General features: G+C 44.6%; 1 protein-coding gene across 2 annotated transcripts in view; it reads left to right on the top strand.

Moving 5' to 3' along the window:
• The window catches only part of LOC144679529 (neurocalcin-delta), a 370,337-nt gene that overhangs the window by 193,309 nt on the left and 156,649 nt on the right, over positions 1-20,379 (top strand). For both annotated transcript variants that reach the window (XM_078540016.1, XM_078540015.1), the window contains exon 3: positions 17,740-17,815. The gene's annotated coding sequence lies outside the window, so the exon portion shown is untranslated. The remainder of the gene's footprint in view (positions 1-17,739; positions 17,816-20,379) is intronic.

The following is a 20,379-nucleotide window of genomic DNA, read 5'->3' on the forward strand; positions in this document are numbered from 1 at the left end:
AAAACAGGATTACCTGGAAAAACTCAGCAGGTCTGGCAGCATCGGCGGAGAAGAATAAAGTTGACGTTTCGAGTCCTCATGACCCTTCAACAGAACTGAGTAAAATTAGGAGAGGGGTGAAATATAAGCTGGTTCAGAGTTTGGAATCTGACTAAGGTTGCCAACACTGGAGGCATTCCTGGAGGTTTGATCCTGTGACATTCTGGTCACATGATATCATGGGGCATCTGATCACATGACTTTCCACAATTGTTGTTGCAGTTACCTTCCAAAGGTTGGGACCCCTGTAGTTGAATCCCTTCTGGTTCTGTGCCAGCAGCTGCTGTATGACAAATTCCAAAAAACAGGAGGTCACCTTGGAGCAGGGGAAGTGTAGAAAACTGAGGAACCCTTCCTTTTCAGGTAGCTCACCGATTTTCCCCCCCCAACCCCCCCAAGCCAGTTCAGAAACCCCCAGTTTCAGAGGCTTCCTCCCAATTCTGGGAAAGTTTTTGCCCATTCTGGGAGGGTTTGGAACCTTAACTCTTACACCATTGACGGGCAGAACTGGAGTACTCTAGGGCCCTCGTGATGATTGACCAGTCAACCTGGCTCACTAGTAGAATCTGGAAGGCTGGACGAGTCACTGGGGGTTGTGATTTTTCCCAATCAGCTCCAGATACCCCTGTTAGTCAATGTCCCACATGGATGAGTGATTATGAATGATTTAGTAGAAAACTGATGAATGCTCGGTGTCGAAAGGTTGATGGGGTAGGTGCTGGCCTCTCTATGAGGTGCCAGCTCAAAGGGTTACCCTTGCTCCACCACATTTTGAAACTGCTGTCCCAGATGAAGAGATGGCTTTTGGTGACCCATATGGATGGCAGACCTGGCCCAGATTCTGTGGAAGGAGCAGGAGGGGGAGAGTTCAGAGGAGTGCTGCCTGCACTTTAATAATAAGGTGCAATATTTTAGGGCCCTTGTGACGATTCACCCATCCATGTGGGTCACCAAAATCCATCTCTTCATCTTTGCAAGAATGCCAGCAATTGGCAACCATTGCAGTCTCCCTTTATTGCCTGCGATGAGTTTCAGTACATGCCAAACTTAACTCGAATCAGCACTGACTCATTATCCAGCAGGGTAATATAACTAAAATAGCGCTGGAGCCAAAGGTGGCACATCCAGCTACCGCAGATAGTTATTTCACATGCTGCCCTAGTAAGTGACTGCTGCTGACAGCGCTGGAACTTGCAGGCCAAAGCCAACAAACAGCTTTTGTATTGTTGCATTTCTGCATCATCATTAATAATCTGCCATAGACTCTTGCACTTTGTCCTGAGGTCTCTGGGTTTGGGAGGGCAGTGTCTCACACCTGGAGTATTGCGTGCAGTTTTGGTCTCCCCACCTAAGAAAGGATATACTTTCCATAGAGGGAGTGCAGCGAAGGTTCACGAGGCTGATACAGGGGATGGCAGGACAGTTGTATGAGGAGAGATTGGTTTGACTGGGCCTGTATTCACTAGAGTTTAGAAGAATGAGAGGTGATCTGATGGAAACGTATAAAATTCTAACAGGGTTAGACAGACTGGATGCAGGGAGGATGTTTCCCCTGTTTGGGGGGTCTAGAACAGGGGCCACAGTCTCAGGATATGGGGTAGGCCATTTAGGACTGAGATGAGGAAAAATTTCTTCACTAAGAGGGTGAGCAACCTGTGGAATTCTCTACTACAGAAGTCTGTGGAGGCTGGGTCACTGAGTATATTCAAGAAAGAAATTGATAATTTTTTGGATATTAGGGGCATCAAGGGGTATGGAGAGAAAGCGGGAATATGGTGTTGAAAGAGGATCAGCCATGATCATATTGAATAGCGGAGCAGCCTCAAAGGGTCGAATGGCCTACTCCTGCTCCTAGTTTCTATATTTCTATGTTTCTCTGTACCGAGATGTATGCTGTGGATGAGGACAGGCCAAATTTTGGATCAGGAATCAGCTTCACTGGGTTTCTGCCCCTTTCTATAAGTGATCCAAAATTCAGACTGCGGGGGCAAGCACTTCTTGCACTCGAGACCTCTTTTCCATCCGAACTGACGGTGTAACATCTCCTGGAAGAAATTCCATTTGTTCTGCCTTTGTCTGTCCAGGACACAGGAGGACTTGCTGCAGCACGGTACAAGTGGAGCTCACAACTTAGTTTCTCAACGGCAACCATAGGCTGGAATTTTTTTTAGGAAGAATTTTTATACCTTTATCTGCAACGTGAACTACCCCCTCTCTCTCTCACTCCCTCTCTCTCTCTCTCTCTCTCTCCCCCCACCTCCCCCCCCGCCCCCCAATCCCCATCACAGGAAACAGCTGCTTTGACATTCCTGGTCCCTTTGGGTGAATTAGGGATAAGGAAGATCATTCAGCTCATTATTTCATGGATTCAGTACTTCCCAAATTGCTGCATCTAATTATTACTTAAACAATTCCACTGTTTTCATTTCCATGGTCTGGCCTGAAAATCAATTCCAAGTGCATGAGAATGAAGAACCCCCTGATTATCAGCCCAAAAGTTACTTTGTCCTAAACCCAAGATTTAAATTAAAGTCGTATGCCAGATTTACATTTTCCATGTCATGTGAAGAATGAAAGACTTGCATTTGTACAGCACCTTTTATGGCCTTTTATCACAAAGCATTGTATAGCCAATGAAGCATTTTTGAAGTGTAGTTGCTATTGGATTCAGCCAATTTGCACACAGCCAGGTTCCCACAAGCAGCAATGAAACACATGACCAAATCATCCATTTTAGTGATGTGGGCCGAGGGCTAAATATTGGCTAGGACACGTGGAAAGCTTCCTTGCTGTTTACCAATGGGTGCCAAGCGATCTTTTACATGAACCTGGGGGCAGTTTTCCTTGCGTTGGAGACAGTTCAGAGAAGGTTCAATGGGTTGATTCCTGGAGTGGAGGGGTGTCTTTTGAGGAAAGGTCGAACAGGTTCTGACTATATTCACTGGAGTTTAGAAGCATGAGAGGTGATCTTATTGAAACATATACAGGAACCAGACCCCTTACCCAACATCCCAAAATCCGGAAGGACCCAAAAACTGGCAATTTGAAATTGGCGTGCAAACCATTTTATTCTTTATTTGATTCTCCCCATTCAGTGGTATTCTGTTATCTTGGTTTCCGGAAAGGCTCTACTGTATCTCTTCCTCTAGCTGTCTGCTTCTTGTTAAGAAGCATTACTGACGGATGACCTTGTCAAGGAAGTCTGGGAGTGTTATTTCTGTTGCAAACGGCGATGCCGGTTGTATCGGGGATGCTGGGAAAAGTCCTGGGAGAATGCGTGTGGATGGCTCCCTGACTTCTTCTCATCGCCGGTTAAATTTCCCAGGGACAGCAGGGGAGCAGGAACAGAAGCCTTCAGGCCAGTGGCAGGTATCCAATTCTGGCCGTTACGGGGATCATTAGCTGTGGTTTTGTGCAGCAGTTTGAATGTCGTAGGAGACACATGGGTCCCTTGGAACTTCAGTGGTTCACCAGCCGTAATGAGAGCATGACGGAAGAAGACTGTTATTTGTAGCTTTATTTTTCATATTTTATTTTACTTATGTAGTGTAAGTATTACTGAAAAAAGAGACATGTCGAAGCTTTTCATCTTGCACTCATCAGGACACTTTGCAAGAATACGAATGTAAGGGGAAAACAACAATTTGCACTGTATGAGAAGAGAGTGCTGATTGGTTGGCAAGTGGATTCTGATTGGTAGAGGCATTGCCATGGAGAATGCACCAGTTGATGGCGATTTTGGTCTTTGGAATTCTCTACCTCCAAAGAGCTGTGAAGGCTGAGTAATTGAACATACTCAAGGCTGAGTTGGACAGATTTTCGATTGATAAGAGAGTCAAGGGTAATGGGGCCAGGCAGGAAAGTGGATTTAAGGCCACAAATTAGATCATCCATTATCTTATTGAATGGCAGAGCAGGCTCAAGGGGTCGAATAGCCTAATCCTGCTCCTAATTACGATGTTCTTACAGCAGACGGGCACTCGGTTTAACTTCTCATCTGAAGGGTTGCGTCTCCAACATGCTGTGGGTATTTCTAAGATCACCTCTCAGCTGCTACCATACCAGGCTGAAATGCCAGATACTACACAGCCTGCCCTGCCACACACCATGTCACAAATCCAATTTAGCAGTAAAACCTGAGGTACAAATGAGAGCAAATTCACATTTTTAAATGTTGGCTGTCGGTGCCACACATAAACCCAATTTTCTTTTTTTTAAATTCATTTACGGGATGTGGGCGTCGCTAGCTAGGCCAGCATTTATTGCCCATCTCTAATTGCCCTAGAGAAGGCAGTGGTGAGCTGCCTTCTTGAACCACTGCAGTCCCTGTGTTGTAGGTACACCCACAGTGCTGTAAAGGAGGGAGTTCCAGTTCACATTAATAGTGGCAGTGGCTATGTCTATGATTGTGCTGCTTGTGTAATTATGTTGATTAAAAACCGTCAGAATTAAGGGGGGGGGCTGTTGGGGAGAAACACAGCAATAAATTTTAAAAAATAATCTTTTACCAACATGATTATGATTTCTCATTTTCTATTGAATGTTTCTTCTTGTGTTCACATCAGTAGATGTAGCCAAGTGGCAGCAGTGAATAAGTGACGCTAGCCGAGCTTTGACACATGCAATATGCCCAAGTAATTTGCCTTTCATATTCTGATGTGTTCAGGATTCGTGTGAAAGTTGCTATGAATTTATTATAGCCTTTTGTTGTTGTCTCCTCGGTTTTGACATTAACAAAAGCACATTTTCTATTATAGTGGTGTTATGCGAAAAGATAATTCAATGCAGATTGGTTAAAATGCATTTCCAGGTTAACCCAATAGATTCTTTAGACTTTTGGAAGCCAAGGGAAGGATTTTTTTTGGGTGGATAAAGAAAGCAAATAGAAAGCATGTTCACTGACTGCGAATAATGAAGCAGTTCCAATTATATTTTCTGCTGTATTTGCCAAACTGTGCTCCTCATAGCAGCACCCCTAACTTTTCAATCTTGTCACCCTTCACAAACGTTTGTTTCTTCTTCCTTCCTGCAAATGGTGATGGCACCATGACGTAGTTTGGCTGGTGGTGAGACCCTCCCCATCAGATCTTTCCTACACGCCAGGAGTTTCACCCCCTCCGCACGCTGCCCTCAAGGTGGCTGTGGTGGGGAAGAGCCTGTTGCTCACTTCCTTGTGAAATGTGCCTTCGCATAGAAGGTCCGGAGAGAGATGCAGTGGTTTTTATCGAGCTTCATCCTGGGCAGTTCTGTGACACAGGACTCTGTGCTCTACGGGCTGTTCCCAGGGACACACACCGAGACAAACATCAACTGCAGCTGGAGGATCATCAACTCGGTGAAAGACGCTCTTTGGTCTGCCCGAAACTTGTTGGTCTTCCAGTGCAGTGTTGCCCCTGACCAAGTACTGCAGACTGACACATTCCAAGGTCCAGGACTACGTGCTGAGGGACGCACTAAAGCTTGGGGCAGCCGCCGCAAAGGCGCAATGGGGAAAGGTCACTGTCTAGATCTTTCAGCCATGGTGCACTGAGGGGCTGGGAATTGTATAGACCCCTCAGGTTGTATGACTCACATTGAATGTATACAGTGAAAACTACATGTGTCATAATTGTGTTGAAGCACCTCAGAGTGTATTATGAACTATGTCGATAACTTGAACACTATTGCACTGTCTGGCTGTCTGTGATGACCATATTGAAATGTTTGTAATGATCATTGATTATATTGAAGCACCTCATGATCTATGTGGGGAAACTTGAATACGATTGCACGTTTTGTGATGGCCATTTTGAAATATATTGTAATGTTCTTTCAGATATCTTATGAATAAAGTATATTTTTCCAAAAAATGGTGATGGATTATAACGACCCCTAGAGTATTTAATTTCAATCGATATCTACCCTGTTAAACCTCCATTTCCTTTCCAAACCAGGGCCCTAATTCTGCATAGGTTCAGCTGCTCTCTCACTGTAACTCGAGAGGAGAATTAGCCAAACCCCAGGGAAATGGCATATATGACTGTTTTTCTGGGGATTTGCCAAGGGAATGGAAGGAAATTACACGAGCCCCTACAGAACTTCAGGGCTTGAATGTTTACTCAATTCCTTTTAGATGATATTTTCCCCATCATTTCAAAAGTGCAAATGTATTGTACTGGATGTGATGTGCCTGAGGTTGCACAAGGCACTTTATAAATGAAAATTTTTCTTTCTTTTATTCACTGACACACGAGCGTTTGCATTTGCTGGGACTCTGCTGCTCAAAATCCATAGAAAGTATTGCGTTAAAGTTGTAAATTGCAATCAATTCCTCGCTCGTTTAGTTTACTGAATGAAAGTAGCAATCTTCTCACTCAGGTGAGAAAAGTGAGAGCCAGACCTACAGCTGGCAGGGAGATATTTTGAAACATATTCTGTTCAGGGCAAAGTGCAGCAATTCATCACGGTCCAGATTTTGCTATCAAAATAAAGGTGAAGCTAATGGCACTCAGCGTCACTTAAGCCTAAATGGTACAGCAGCTTTTGATGAGGGGCAATTGTGCCACTCCATTGTTAGCTTCGTGAAAATGGCATCTCGCTGTCTGCCTCACCGTTGAAATGCATTGGATGATGCAAAATTGCTCTACTGGGGGTGGCAGATACAAACTAAACTCATCACAGAAAGGTAAGTCTTGTCCATTTCAGTGCAAGGACCCTTTCAACTGCATGGTAAATGTTAATAACGATCAAGCAACATCATTGACACTGAAAATTAACTATTACAAATGTGGATTCTCATTCCTTCAGGTTTTTAAAATATCCGTTTTTATTTCTCTCATGCTGGAGTTGACATTGAATTCATCCACCCTAATTTCCGCTTCCTTTTTCCATCCCGACATTGCTAATTTCACAATCCTTTAATCTGATTGGTTAAGGAGATACACAGGCCTGTTCACTCAGTTGCTTTGCTACAACATTATCGCCTCACACTTGCAGCAACTTGCCATACTTAAAGAAAAATTAAAAACCTATGTTGTGCTAGCTTTAACAAACAGACCACAGGAGGCTCAGGTACAGGTTATGATCATTTATTCGAGCAATTGCAAGGAGAGAGTCATCTCAAGCAGCTTGAGGTAGCACTCTGCTAAATTACAGTATTCAGCATATTTATACATTACTGGTCACGTACAAGAACATTGTTCAGATTCCAATCTTGTCAACATAAAGGTACACACATCCCCCTACACCCAGGCAGAGCTTTCTCCTCCAATCTAAGCTGGACCCACCTGGCCTTTCCTTATCTGTTGAAGAGCACACTTAATTTATATTATTTTCAACCTTTGTCTCCAGTCTGGCTCCCAAGGCCTTTCTGTTATTTGCAGACCCTAAGGCTGTGCAAGGTTCATCTGGTAACCTTTAGTTGTTAATGTGCTTGATAGCACTGGCTGCCTGGAGATTTTAAGTAATTCATTCCCTTTCAATAAATTCTTACTGTATTTCCCCTAACACCTAAATGCCTGCACCAATCTAACTAATGGCAGGTGCCATTAGATGCTTTGCTACAGCAAAATTTGACACTGTTCACAATTAGGGATGTTCTAATCACAACTGATGCAAGGAAGCTAAAGCCTGGAAATTGCTGTTGGTGTGCTATTTGGTGATTAACTGTAGGTTACTGAAGATGTATATCAGAACTCTTGCTGGCATGTTAAACCCCTGGTATTGATGTTTTCAGCTGCATGTACAAACTGTGCAATCTTCTATTTGGAGCGTGGGCTATCCAATGATGTGATGGGATTGAATACGCTGTGTGATGCTCAAGTACTCTGGAGAGAGCAGGCTAAGGTTTAATACGAACATATGAACGTATGAATTAGGAGCAGGAGTAGGCCACTGAGCCCTTCGAGCCTGCTCTGCCAGTCAATAAGACCATGGCTGATCTGAATGTAACCTCAACCCCATATTCCTGCCTACCCCTGATATATGAACACAAGATTTCTGTACATAGAGGCTACCAGATCAAGAGCATTTGGATCTGATGTTCCAGTGCTTAAGGTCCTCATTTATGAAGTGTGGGAAATGAAGGCATCAAGCTCAAAAGGAGCTGGTTCAGTGAGCCAGGGAACAGAATGCAAATGGAGCTAGCGATATTTTCAGGATCCAAAGACCTAAAGGAAGTTGCCAAGGTAAATGTCAAGTTTTCTAGGCCAAACACCCGCCCCTAGTATTCATGCCACAATGTTGACTTCCATAATCTGTAATTAATTTTAATTTGACCATTCCTGAACATTCACCGACGTTTATCTTGCGTAGTCTTGCCATTGCAGGAACAGGTTGCCGGGTGTTGACCATGTAGATTAACGTGTAGTGCCACATCCAGTAACAGCATAAGTTAACAAGTAACAAGGCCATCTAAAATTCCAGTTTCAATTCCAGAGCCAGGTAGCAAGGAATTGTGTCTGAGAGTGCGGCACAATGTGTTTGGCTGATGATTCTGTCATCACTGAATTGCAAGCTGTATGTGGAAGCTGCAAGATGTGGGTGTGGGGCTTGTAGCAATGCTAAATGCTTGACAGGAAGGTGAGGCTATGAATGCTAGTTATGAGTCGTGGTTGATAGAGAATGTTGATAGGTGAGTGAAGGAGGAGATGATGAATGGAGTGGTGTGTAAGGTTAGTGGTTCATTTGTAAGGGTTTGGCATTGGAGATGCATTCACTGATCACTTGTGTGAGGTCGTTAAACTGTTAAAAACAAAAACAAAAATACCTGGAAAAACTCAGGGATGGAGTCCTTACAGGAAGCGGGGTGTGAGGAGCAGTAGTCGAGGTAGCTGTGGGGGTCGGTAGGCTTGTAATGGATATTAGTGGACAGTCTATCACCAGAAATTGAGGCAGAGAGGTCAAGGAAGGGAAGGGAAGTGCCAGAGATGTATCTCCGGTACATCGATGATTACTTCGGTGCTGCTTCATGCTCTCGTCTGGACCTGGAAAAATTTATTAATTTTGCTTCCAATTTCCACCACTCTTTCTGGTGATAGAGTGTCCACCAATATCCATTACAAGCCTACCGACTCCCACAGCTACCTCGACTACAGCTCCTCACACTCCGCTTCCTATAAGGACTCCATCCCATTCTCTCAGTTCCTTCGCCTCCGTTGCATCTGTTCTGATGATGCCACTTTCAAAAACAGTTCCTCTGACATGTCCTCCTTCTTCCTTAACCGAGGTTTTCCACCCACGGTGGGTGACAGGGCCCTCAACCGTGTCCGGCCCATCTCCCGCGCATCCGGCCTCACACCTTCTTCTCCCTCCCAGAAACATGATAGGGTCCCCCTTGTCCTCACTTATCACCCCACCAGCCTCCGCATTCAAAGGATCATCCTCTGCCATTTCCGCCAACTCCAGCATGATGCCACCACCAAACACATCTTCCCTTCACTCCCCCGGCGGCATTCCGCAGGGATCGTTCCCTCCGGGACAGCCTGGTCCACTCCTCCATCACCCTCTACACCTCAACCCCCTCCCACGGCACCTTCCCATGCAACCGCAGAAGGTGCAACACCTGCCCCTTTACTTCCCCTCTCCTCACCGTCCAAGTGCCCAAACACTCCTTTCAAATGAAGCAGCATTTCACTTGCACTTCCCTCAACTTAGTCTACTGCATTTGTTGCTCCCAATGCAGTTTCCTCTACATTGGAGAGACCAAACGCTGACTGGGTGACCGCTTTGTGGAACACCTTCGGTCTGTCCGCAAGCATTACCCAGACCTCCCTGTCGCTTGCCATTTTAACACTCCATCCTGCTCTCATGCCCACATGTCCGTCCTTGGCTTGCTGCATTGTTCCAGTGAAGCTCAACACAAACTGGAGGAACAGCACCTCATCTTCCGACTAGGCACTTTACAGCCTTCCGAGCTGAAAATTGAATTCAACAATTTTAGATCATGAACTCTCTCCTCCATCCCCACCCCCTTTCCGATTTTCCCCCTCCTTTTTGTTTTTTTCCAATAATTTATATAGATTTTTCTTTTCCCACCTATTTCCATTATTTTTAAGTGTATTTCCATCCATTGTTTTATCTCTACCGTTTAGCCTATTTTGATCCCTTCCCCCCCACCCCACCCCGACTAGGGCTATCTATACCTTGCTTGTCCTGCTTTCTACCCTTAATTAGCACATTCTTTAGATAATATCACCACCTTCAGCACCTCTTTGTCCTTTTGTCTGTGACATCTTTTGGTTATCTCCACCTATCACTGGCCCTCTATCCAGCTCTACCCCCCCCCCCCCCCCCCCCCCCCCCCCCCACACACCACCCCCCCTTTAAACCAGTTTAAATTTCATCTCTCTTCTATTTTTACTTAGTTCTGTTGAAGGGTCATTCGGACTCGAAACGTTAACTGTGTTCCTCTCCACAGATGCTGCCAGACCTGCTGAGTTTTTCCAGGTATTTTTGTTTTTGTTTTGGATTTCCAGCATCCGCAGTTTTTTGCTTTTATCTTAGTTGTTAAACTGTTTCCTGACTACACCCAGGTCCTCAAGGCTGGACTGCTTGAATTGACGACGTTAGCTATCTGCTCCCGCTGCCTTTGCTGTCTGTCTGGAGGGCCTCCTGACCCTTTCTGTCCACCTCCTGCATCAAGATCTCCAATGCTGCATCCGAGAGCCTGCTCTCTGATCTGTTGCACCAGATTCATTCTTCTTCCTGATGAGAATGCCTTCTGCAACCAGTTCCAACAACTTCTGCAACCAGAATGGTCCTCCCCTTAAAGAAGTACAGGTCAGCTTTCAGTCATGCTAGCCTCACATGAACTATGGCCCTCTAGTCATGCTGCTGAGTGGCAGCACATCTACGCGAGTATCATTTAACTTAGCAAGCAGCCTGTGTCACAATGATTGGGCTCTGGTTAATCGCACACTGCATTCTCTGCACCCATTTTCTGGACTTATCCAATTCTCCCCCCCCCTGCCCTAGGATTTGAGCTCATAATCTAAGCTGACACCGACATGGGGTATTAGAGAGAGTTCTGTATTTTCATTTGGATGAGATATTAAACCAAAGGCACTTTTTAATCTGTGAGGTAGATATCGCTAGTTCTTTCTCACTCGAATTGTTTTAGTCTTACTCTTTCTATCATTCTTCTTTGTTCATCAACAGCAGTGACAAGGCCTTTGGTTGGCAGCCAGGCCTATGCTGCAGGTGTTGTAAGCCTACCATTGCACCTCTGTTTCCATCCCTACTTCCTTGCACAAGGCTCTATCAGGGAGAAGGCACACTAATAGCTGGCTCACCATTGTTGGGAGTACTGCACCTGGCTGAATTCCAACAAATTCAGCAATTGGTACTATTTTGATACCAGCTTGTGGTTCCAGAGGAGAGTTGAAGAGTAAGTGATATTTTGGCAGTTTGAGTTGCTCTTCTGAAATACTGTGCTCCATTAGAGTTCTCTGCTGATTTGACAATTTAGCCCCTGTGACCAGATCATCACATCAGAAAATAAATGGAAACCTGTAGGATCCATAGTGCAGTTAATGGTTAAAATCTGATTTCAAAAGTTTCTTGAGGCCTCGAGTTTCATTAAATTGACTTCAGAATAAATATCGTAGTTGTATGATTTTTCTGGAAGAAAACTATGTTCGTCTATTTTGGATACCTGAGGGCACATCATGCTACAGTACTTTGGTTTTTCTACCTAACTATCCATGTGGTGGTTTATAACATAATGGCCTCAAAATGACTGCTGCTGCTGATGCTAGCGCCTCCATTTATAAGACATTCCCCTGTCTGCTATTATAATTTAGATGTTAAAATAGAGGAATATCAGGTTAATATGTTGAGTCTTATTTTCATTGACAGCTTTTCCAGCTCTCTGTGTTTCTGCCATTTAAATGGACAAATTCAAAGTTTTGAATTTGGCTGCTCTGGAACTTTGTACAAATATCACAATGCAAATCTAACTCCAAAAAGGTGCAACTTCTTTTGATTGTGTAGTATAAAGGGTTAAAAGATGGGATATGCTCATGTATGTCATAATGATGTAACACTGATATCAGTCGGTCATGTGTTAGACACTCTCTCTCTCTCTCTCTAGAGCTATTTTTCGAGCTATAACGAGAGAGAGAGAGAGGTTGGAATCATGCCTAGGAGCAACATGCCTACTCTGTAACCTGTTCAGGCGTAATACTAATTAACAAGTGTTAAGCAGATACCAGAGTATGTCTATAGTCTAAGAACTAAGTCCCATGTCTAGAGTTCAAGACTGAAGAACCATTTCAGAACAGATAGCGATGCAGTAGAGTTTTTGCTCTAGATGAGTAAGAGTTCAGAAAAGTACATCAGGGAACAGGCAACACAGTTTACCACATATGAGAACAAAAATAGCTTTAAAAAATCTTCCGAACATCTTTCTCATATTTTGCATCCTTGGAAACATTTTGTGGCTGGTTACGCGATTCATTCATTCAGGCTGCAGATATTCTGTGGAAGGCGAAAAAATTCTTAATTAAGTTGGGGGTTGAAAAATAAGCAAGAAAAGTGTTTGTTACTTCTGATGAATTTATATAATGAGTTACGGTAATGGTCATTGATCCTCATTTCCCATTTAAATCACGAGAGTGGGGGGAGCAAATTGAATAAATAAACTCAAACGCCCTGGGTGGGAAAGGATAAACCTTAGCAGCATGCATTAGAAAGAGGTAAATAAATACACTGTAACGTCTAAGCCTGTAAAGGAGTTCTTGTAAGAGGACCTAACCTGAGGATGTACAGCCCCGGAGGCCTGAATAACATCAGACTGAAATCTCCAGAGGTGGAAAACAGGCTCCAGGAAAGGGGAAAAACTCAAGACTCCTGGCACCTTGCAACATCAGGAACAAGAGTAGGTCATAGAGCACCTCGATTCTGCGGCGCCATTCTGAGAAAGGGCAGGATTCTGAGAACAAAGCTTACTGGATGGATTTTCAGTTGGGCATGGCAACTTTACAAGCAAGTTTAACTATTTTGTGTGCAATATTTCAGTTCTTGTATGTTTGATACATTATTACGTAGAATTAATCAGAACGTACAGCACAGAAACTGACCATTCACCTCAACTAGTCTGTGCTGGTGTTTATACTTCGTATGAGTCTCTCCCGTTCCATCTCACTCATCTCAACCTTTGAGAATATTTCAGGCCGCTGGTGTCAGGAATGGGGATTGGCCGTTACCTACACATTCTCTGGTTGGTGCCCTAGCAATCTCCATGGCTCTCTCCTCTACTGTCTGTATTGCCTTCAACATTGGCCCCATCCCCCGGTCCTCTCCCTTTCACGGGTGTTGTGTGCCCGTTTCTCCGAGAGGGAGAGGGATTTGACATGGTGCACTGCTGCATGGAGAAGGGAATCTCATCCAGCTGGTTTGAAACAGCATTGCCTCTTTGGCAGCCTTACCCATTAGCACTGAGTTTTGTGTCAGTGACCTGGGCACACACACTTCTAACGTTAAGAAGCATCATCGCTGGTAGCGAGGGGATGGGGCCTTGTGGTCTGAATGCCAGTGATGGGTTCACTGTGTACAGGCTTGGTGGCCTCACTGTTGCTGTATGAGTTCCAGGCTGACATGCATTGACACTGTATGGCAACGTTCTAGAGGGGCCAGAGGTGTATGCATGCCTTGGGATGAAGTTAGGCTAGGAGTTGCTAGGTGTTTTCCCCCCTCTATTGAGATTGTAGGGAGAGGCCTCTTCATCTTTTTGAGTTTAAATAAGAACCTAATACCTTTTTAGACAAGCAAACCAGTAAGTTATTATACATTGAAGGAGAATATGTACCAGAACCTTGAAAGCATAAACACTTGATGCAGGGATATTTATGGATCCTACTTACAGTCTGAGTGTAGTTGAAGTCTGAGTGTGGGGAGCTGCCCCTGAGCTGGGTTGCTGTGTTCACTTGTATAACTGTGCTGTGATCTGCTGTATATTCACTTAGCAGAATGCAGCCACTTGCAGGGGAGAACGCAGAAAGAATGGTCCACAGACTCCTCAGAGCTGAATCTTCATGGGCAGCAGATCAGGACAGCAATGTGTTATGGACAGGGGAGAGACACAAACCTAAACTCCTTTATTTACTCGCTGTCTGTCCATAAGCAGAGGTGCTTTAATTTTTGAAATAGGCATTGGCGTGTTTCCCCAAAGCCTTGGTTTGTGAGGTCAATTTTTATAGTGACTCACAGCAAACTCTCTTTAGAATTAAAACAGAAACATTGTTTATTCATACATTCAAACCTGGGGGATGGTCACAACTTCGTACACACGCGCACACACATGCACACACACACACGCGCACATGCACACACACATGTACACGCACACACACACATGCACACAATAAGAAGATAGGAAAGAGTTTTTACAACAACGAATAACTTAAAAGAAAAAGAACCACACATATGGATATCAGTTCACATGATTACCAGAGTGCAGAAAAATCACGAGTCCAGTGAGTGTTCCTTCACGGAGGAGTTACAGTTCAGGCGGGTTCAGCTAGTTGAAGCAGGAGTTGCAGAATTCCTTTAAAGTTGGTGGTGACTAAGCAAGATGAGGTTGGTAAGCAGAGACTTGGTCTGTTCAGCAGCTGATGGCAGGAATCTTCCAAAGAAACAGCTCCAAGGAAGCTTAGACTTGATGCAGGTTGTTGGGCAGCCTGGAGTCCTGCTATAGTGTTTGCAGGCTGGAGGTTAAACTGCAGACTGAGTTGTGAGTCTAGAAATGTAATATTAAAACTTTCCAAAGGCCAGAAGCTTAGGTCATGTGATGTGGCCCATTAATGAGTCAGTTGCAGGCTAACAAGCAGTTTCAATGCCTCTAGTCAAAATTCATTGTTCACCTTCGGAGATAGATGGTGGGTATTAGTGCCTCTGCAGATATAACAAGTTTTGATGGCACTCCCTTTGTTAAATGGCCAGGCTGGGGAGACAGATCGTCTGTTGGTCCCTGGTTTCGTTGATTGTAATGTGATCTCACAATGAGAGGTGCGCGATCCCACAACGTCGAGGGTTGAGCTTTTGTCCTGTAACTGCTGTTGGAAATTTCCAGAAACTGTAGCCAACTTGTGAATCATGTGACCTGTGGCAGCCATCTTTTAGTTCAGCAAAGACTGCTTTTTTTAAATAAGCAAAAAGATAAGGTTTGAGTTAAACAGTTTATAATCTCTCTCATGTCTTAGTAACATGACAAATGGATCATGCAGTGGATTGGGAGTATACTGAGGGTTTCTTCATGCTGGACCACTTTTCACAGGGGCATCAAACTATTAGCCAGCAATGACATCAGCAATGACAGTAAGTATGCACAGGTCAAAGTTCCAGCACTACTGATATGAGTCCTTCAAAAGACTTCCTCCAATTCTTGCGACATCAGGAAGGTGGCAGAGGATCCATCTCTAGATGGTATGGATCCACCTCGGTGCTTGACACCATTCCCACCACCTCCCAGATGGCACAGCAGGCCATGGCCACGAAGTTCCACAAAAGTAATTGCTGTTTAAAATGTAATATTCGATCACTTTACTGTTTTGCATACGTGTTTGTAGCTCAGCCCAGCAAAGTACCTGTGAAAATGCTGGTGGATGTTTGTTTTCAATCTAAAGGATGGTGAAGCCAGTTGACAAACTGAACCCCTTGCCTCCCTGAAGATCAGCAGGTTCGGTGTGGGTGAGTGGGTTACCAGTCGAAAGGCAGCAGACTCCTTCATTATAAATGCATATCAGTTTCCAATTCATCGGGGTCTGACTGCAGTTTTAACCTGAGAGCTATAATGAGGAAGTGTCTTTCCCGCCAGCCCAACCTGGCAACAAGAGGAGCTGGGGCCAGAGAAAGGCCAGAAAGAAAGTAAAATTATTATTATTTTTTTGTTTCCTCATGAATCAGCAGAGGATGTAAGAGTGCTCCTCAAGGATGCTCGAGGAGAACTTGAGCCTCCCCTGCTGCAGGCTTCCTTCTCCTCACGCCTAACATCCCCCGCCCCCCCACAAAAAACCATGATGCCCTCCTGCCACCGCCCCCACTTCCATCCAATCACTTGCCCGAGGTGCTGGGGGTGTTCCTTTGGGTTCCCGATGGTGCCCTCGTACTACCCGAAACCCTGCTCCTGCCTATTAGCCAGCTGGCTGCTCTTGCTGGGTTTAGTTGAGAGACTGACACGGCCGATACAGACGAAACCCAAGAGTAAAAGAACAATCTCCTGATTCTTGGCTCCCCCGTAAGGAGTTAAAATGGATTCTTCGAACCATCTGGCTTGTAGGATTCACTACTAAGCTGGATGGTCCCTGGGCACTGGAGAGCTGTGCATCACTCTCCTGCAGTGTAAACCTGATATTGCATTTATATAGGAAGTTGACAGAAACAAAAATGCTCTTTCACTTGAAAGAAGCTGATTCAAGAGCTCATTCAAGATTCAAGAAGCTTTTTTCCCTGTGCCTTTGGGGGGGAAAATGTTGAGTAGGCAATATCTTACCTTCTCATCCTCTTCATTATGACTTCTAAGTATACAGAACAAAGTTGTAATTGGAGAGCTACAGCAACATGCTGCCCACAAATGATTGACTAGGTGGTGCCAGGTTAGACACTCGATGAGAAAGATAAAAGATAAAGATGTTTTCTGCTCTTTTATCACTTTGCAACTTGTAAACCACATATGCTCCCATAGTGAAATGTTGTCTTTAGTAATACAATATGATGTTGCTGCGATATAGTGTTTCCATGGTCACCATATCCAGCTTCTTCAAAGAATTACTATCAAAGACTCCAAGAAGCATGAAAAATGTCATGATAACAAATTATACGTTTTGAGTGGTCCTCACAAATCAAGACAATGATAAGGTAATGGGCTGAGTTTGCTGTCAAAATAACAGCAAGACTAATGGCACTCTCCGTTATTTATTGGTAAATGGTACAACAATAATGAGGAGGAGATGTGTGGTTAAATGTGACTGACCAAAATTTTCTGTCTGAGTTGTGCCATTAGCTTTGATAAATTTGGAATCTGGCCCTTAACCTCTCTCTTGCTTTAGGAACCTGCTTTATTTGCCCATGAATTGCCCCCACTACAGGAAGTTAATTTCAGGAACCTCTCTTGTACCTGCAATTTTATGTGTGATGTTCTCAGGTTGTAAATTGTTTCAGGAGATTTTAAAATTGTCAATTTTTTTTTTCTTAATTCTTCATTCTGGCTCTTTTTCTCTCTCTTAATCCAATTTTTCCTCCCCTCTCTTTAATTCTCTTGCTGCTCCTGATTTGCATTCCATTCACTCCCTTGAATTCGCCCACAGTCTCAGTTTATTTCCCAAACCTTAAATCTCATTGGTTATGGAAGGTACTGCGCTGGCTATCCTGTTCACTCAGACCCCAGATGCCCTGTTGCCAGCTCAGGCTTTCAGCAATTAGTGCACAATATGTCTTGAGCAGAAGCGTGCAGGGACAAGTCTATCGAATGGCAAGTGCTGTTGGATACCCTGTTACAGCAAAATACGGCCCATTCATTTTGATGCCTGTGCCTCACATGCACTTTTTTCCAGGTTAGGAATAAACCATAGACCGTTCTGTCCTCTAAGGGTAATAATATTTAACCTTTTGTGCAGTGTGGATGGCTTTCTGTACAGTGTTACACAACACGATCTCGAAAAGCACCAATCCATTTGATGCGAGTTGTGTTAATCACCTGCTAATTTAAGATGTTTCATTGTGCAGGTTATTGGTGCTTAGCAGCTTGAGGTTGAGCCTTTCTGTGACCGTTGGAGACGTGCCGTGAATTTCTGTTGAACTGGTGAGTATAGTGTTTTGCTTTTGTGTCAAATGTGATGTGTAGAGGTGATGAAATATCACTTTGAGGGCTTGCACATATGTTAAATGCTCTAGTTCGATATTGAACTGCAAGGAGATGTTTCAAGACCCAAGGACAAAAGCAGTGCTATTTTCTGGTCTGTTTCTCGCTTTTCCCCCTTTTTAAATTATAAAATTTGGATGTATATCATTTTCACAGGACATAGCCGACATTTATGGAATATTCCTCACTAGTTTCTGCTTTGCACCCAGATTATTTTCCATGGAACACTTTATTGACACTGACGAGACTGAACTGAGAGCACTGTTACCTAGCAACATTTAAGATATGCCAGGATGTTATGCTTGTTTTTTTCTTAATTGCACATGACAGAACCACAGAGTGATTTTTCAGAAAATACGGAATGTTGCACTCCTATTTGCTAATCCATTCCAATTTTCTTGCCATATCTAAAAGCACTGGCGGATGCTGGAGTAGAATTCCTTGGGGACCAGCCGCCCCTCAGAGCTCCAGAGCAGAATGCTTATGTTTGACTCGAGACCACAGCGATCACGGGCTGAATTCTTGTGCTGGGGCTGTGACCCCGACATTGGGTGCATTTACGGATCCTGACCCCACGTTGCCTCGCTGTCCGACGCCTAATGTGATTCTTGATGAGCAGGCTATTTAGTGGCCAGGGAGCGCGCTGGCCCTCCAATTAGGGACAGTGGGCAGACTCCTGAGGTTAATGGAGGGCCTTGGGAGATCCTTCAGCAGGGACAGATCAGCAGCCTCACTGTCACTGGCAGAGGTGGGAACTGTTGCTGTGGGTAGGTGAGGGAAGAGGAGGGGGGAGAGAGAGCAGGAGAGTCTCAAGATGGAAATGCCCCCTGAAGACTTTTTAACAGCTTAAAATAACAATGAGGCCACATATGCCAGGCTATTAGGGTAGCCTTCGACTGCAACTGTGGCCATAACGAGGGGGTATAAAAATAACAGTTTTGATCACTGCCACCTCCCCCCACCCACCCACCCATCCATAAACTCCAGGATTCGGTCTCAAAGGGGAGGACGGTCTGACTGCTGACTGGAAAATTCCAGTTGGCATCTGCATGGTGGCCATTGATATGGGGCATAATTGGCTGCCTGCAACTTGCAAGCAGGTGGCAGTCATCCCTCTGAACAGGCATTTTTAAAAATGGCCCGGAGACAGAAGCGTGCTGTAAAACTGGCCGACTGGTTGGTGGTGGGAAATTGTAGGCCCATCTACGCTGGTCTGTCTCCGTGACCATTTAAAAATTCGGCCCCACACATCAGCTGTCTGTTTGAGATGGGGTGGCGGGTGGGCTTTGTGTGGCATGTGAGAAAGAGGGTGTTGTAGCTGAACTTGATTCACTCCTCTCATTACGTGCTTGCGTTTTAGAAGGAATCAGTGGATAACAATGAGGAGGATGATCCTTCTCTCATAGGCCTAGGATGCTGAGGCAAATTTCCGTCTCTGTTTGTGCCCCAGCTAAGATTGGAAAAAAATGCAATGCTATTAGCAGCCAATATAGTTACAGAGAACCAAGCAATCCAGACAGATGTTCAGCTCTAAAGACATGCCTTCATTGATAAAAAAAATTACCAAATGCTAGTCAAATCATTTGATGCTTTGTTCCAATTTCGTCTCAATGTTTATGTAAGTTCTTATGACCAAACACAGGAAGCAGAAGTGGATCAAATTCAGCAAGTAGGAACAGGCAGAGAATGGGACTAGACGGATCATGGAATGGGAATGGGCCAGAGGCAAAACACGGAATGGGAATGGGCCAGAGGCAAAACACGGAATGGGAATGGGCCAGAGGCAAAACACGGAATGGGAATGGGTCAGAGGCAAAACAGGGAATGGGAATGGGCCAGAGGCAAAACACGGAATGGGAATGGGCCAGAGGCAAAACACGGAATGGGAATGGGCCAGAGGCAAAACACGGAATGGGAGTGGGCCAGAGGCAAAACATGGAATGGGTCAGAGGAAAAACATGGAATGGGAATGGGTCAGCTCCGACAGTGAGTAAGAGTAGTCGTACTCCACTATTGCTCTCTGCACATTGGCTCCACCCACTCTGACTCTGATCCAATGTATAGAGAGCAGCGAGTGAGCTTAAAACCTATCCCGGGTCTCGGGCACATAATCTAAGCTGATACTTCAGTGCAACACTGAAGGAGAATTGAATTAATGGAGGTGTTGTTCATCTGATGCGCCGTAACACTGAGGCCAGGTCTACTACAGTAGTCCACGTCAAAGATCCAAAGGACGATTTTAAGTTTAGGCTGAAATTGGCTGAGTTTGACGGAATTATTGCTGAGTTATTCTCATGGGTGGTCATCATTTTAATATGCATTGCAAAGCTGCGAGTGCTGAAGCAGCACTCATGAGTAGAATGCCATTGGGGGTGGGGTGGAGGGTGGGGAGGACATAAGGTAGATCCTACATGGAACCGAATTGGATGTAATAAGTTAAATGGAATGGCAGGAAGGGGGCTTAGTGGGGGAAGTAGCAGGTGGGATGATTTTCTTTTGAAACT

Source organism: Cetorhinus maximus, chromosome 4 (genome assembly GCF_964194155.1).
Source record: "Cetorhinus maximus chromosome 4, sCetMax3.hap1.1, whole genome shotgun sequence".
Lineage (NCBI taxonomy): Eukaryota > Metazoa > Chordata > Chondrichthyes > Lamniformes > Cetorhinidae > Cetorhinus > Cetorhinus maximus.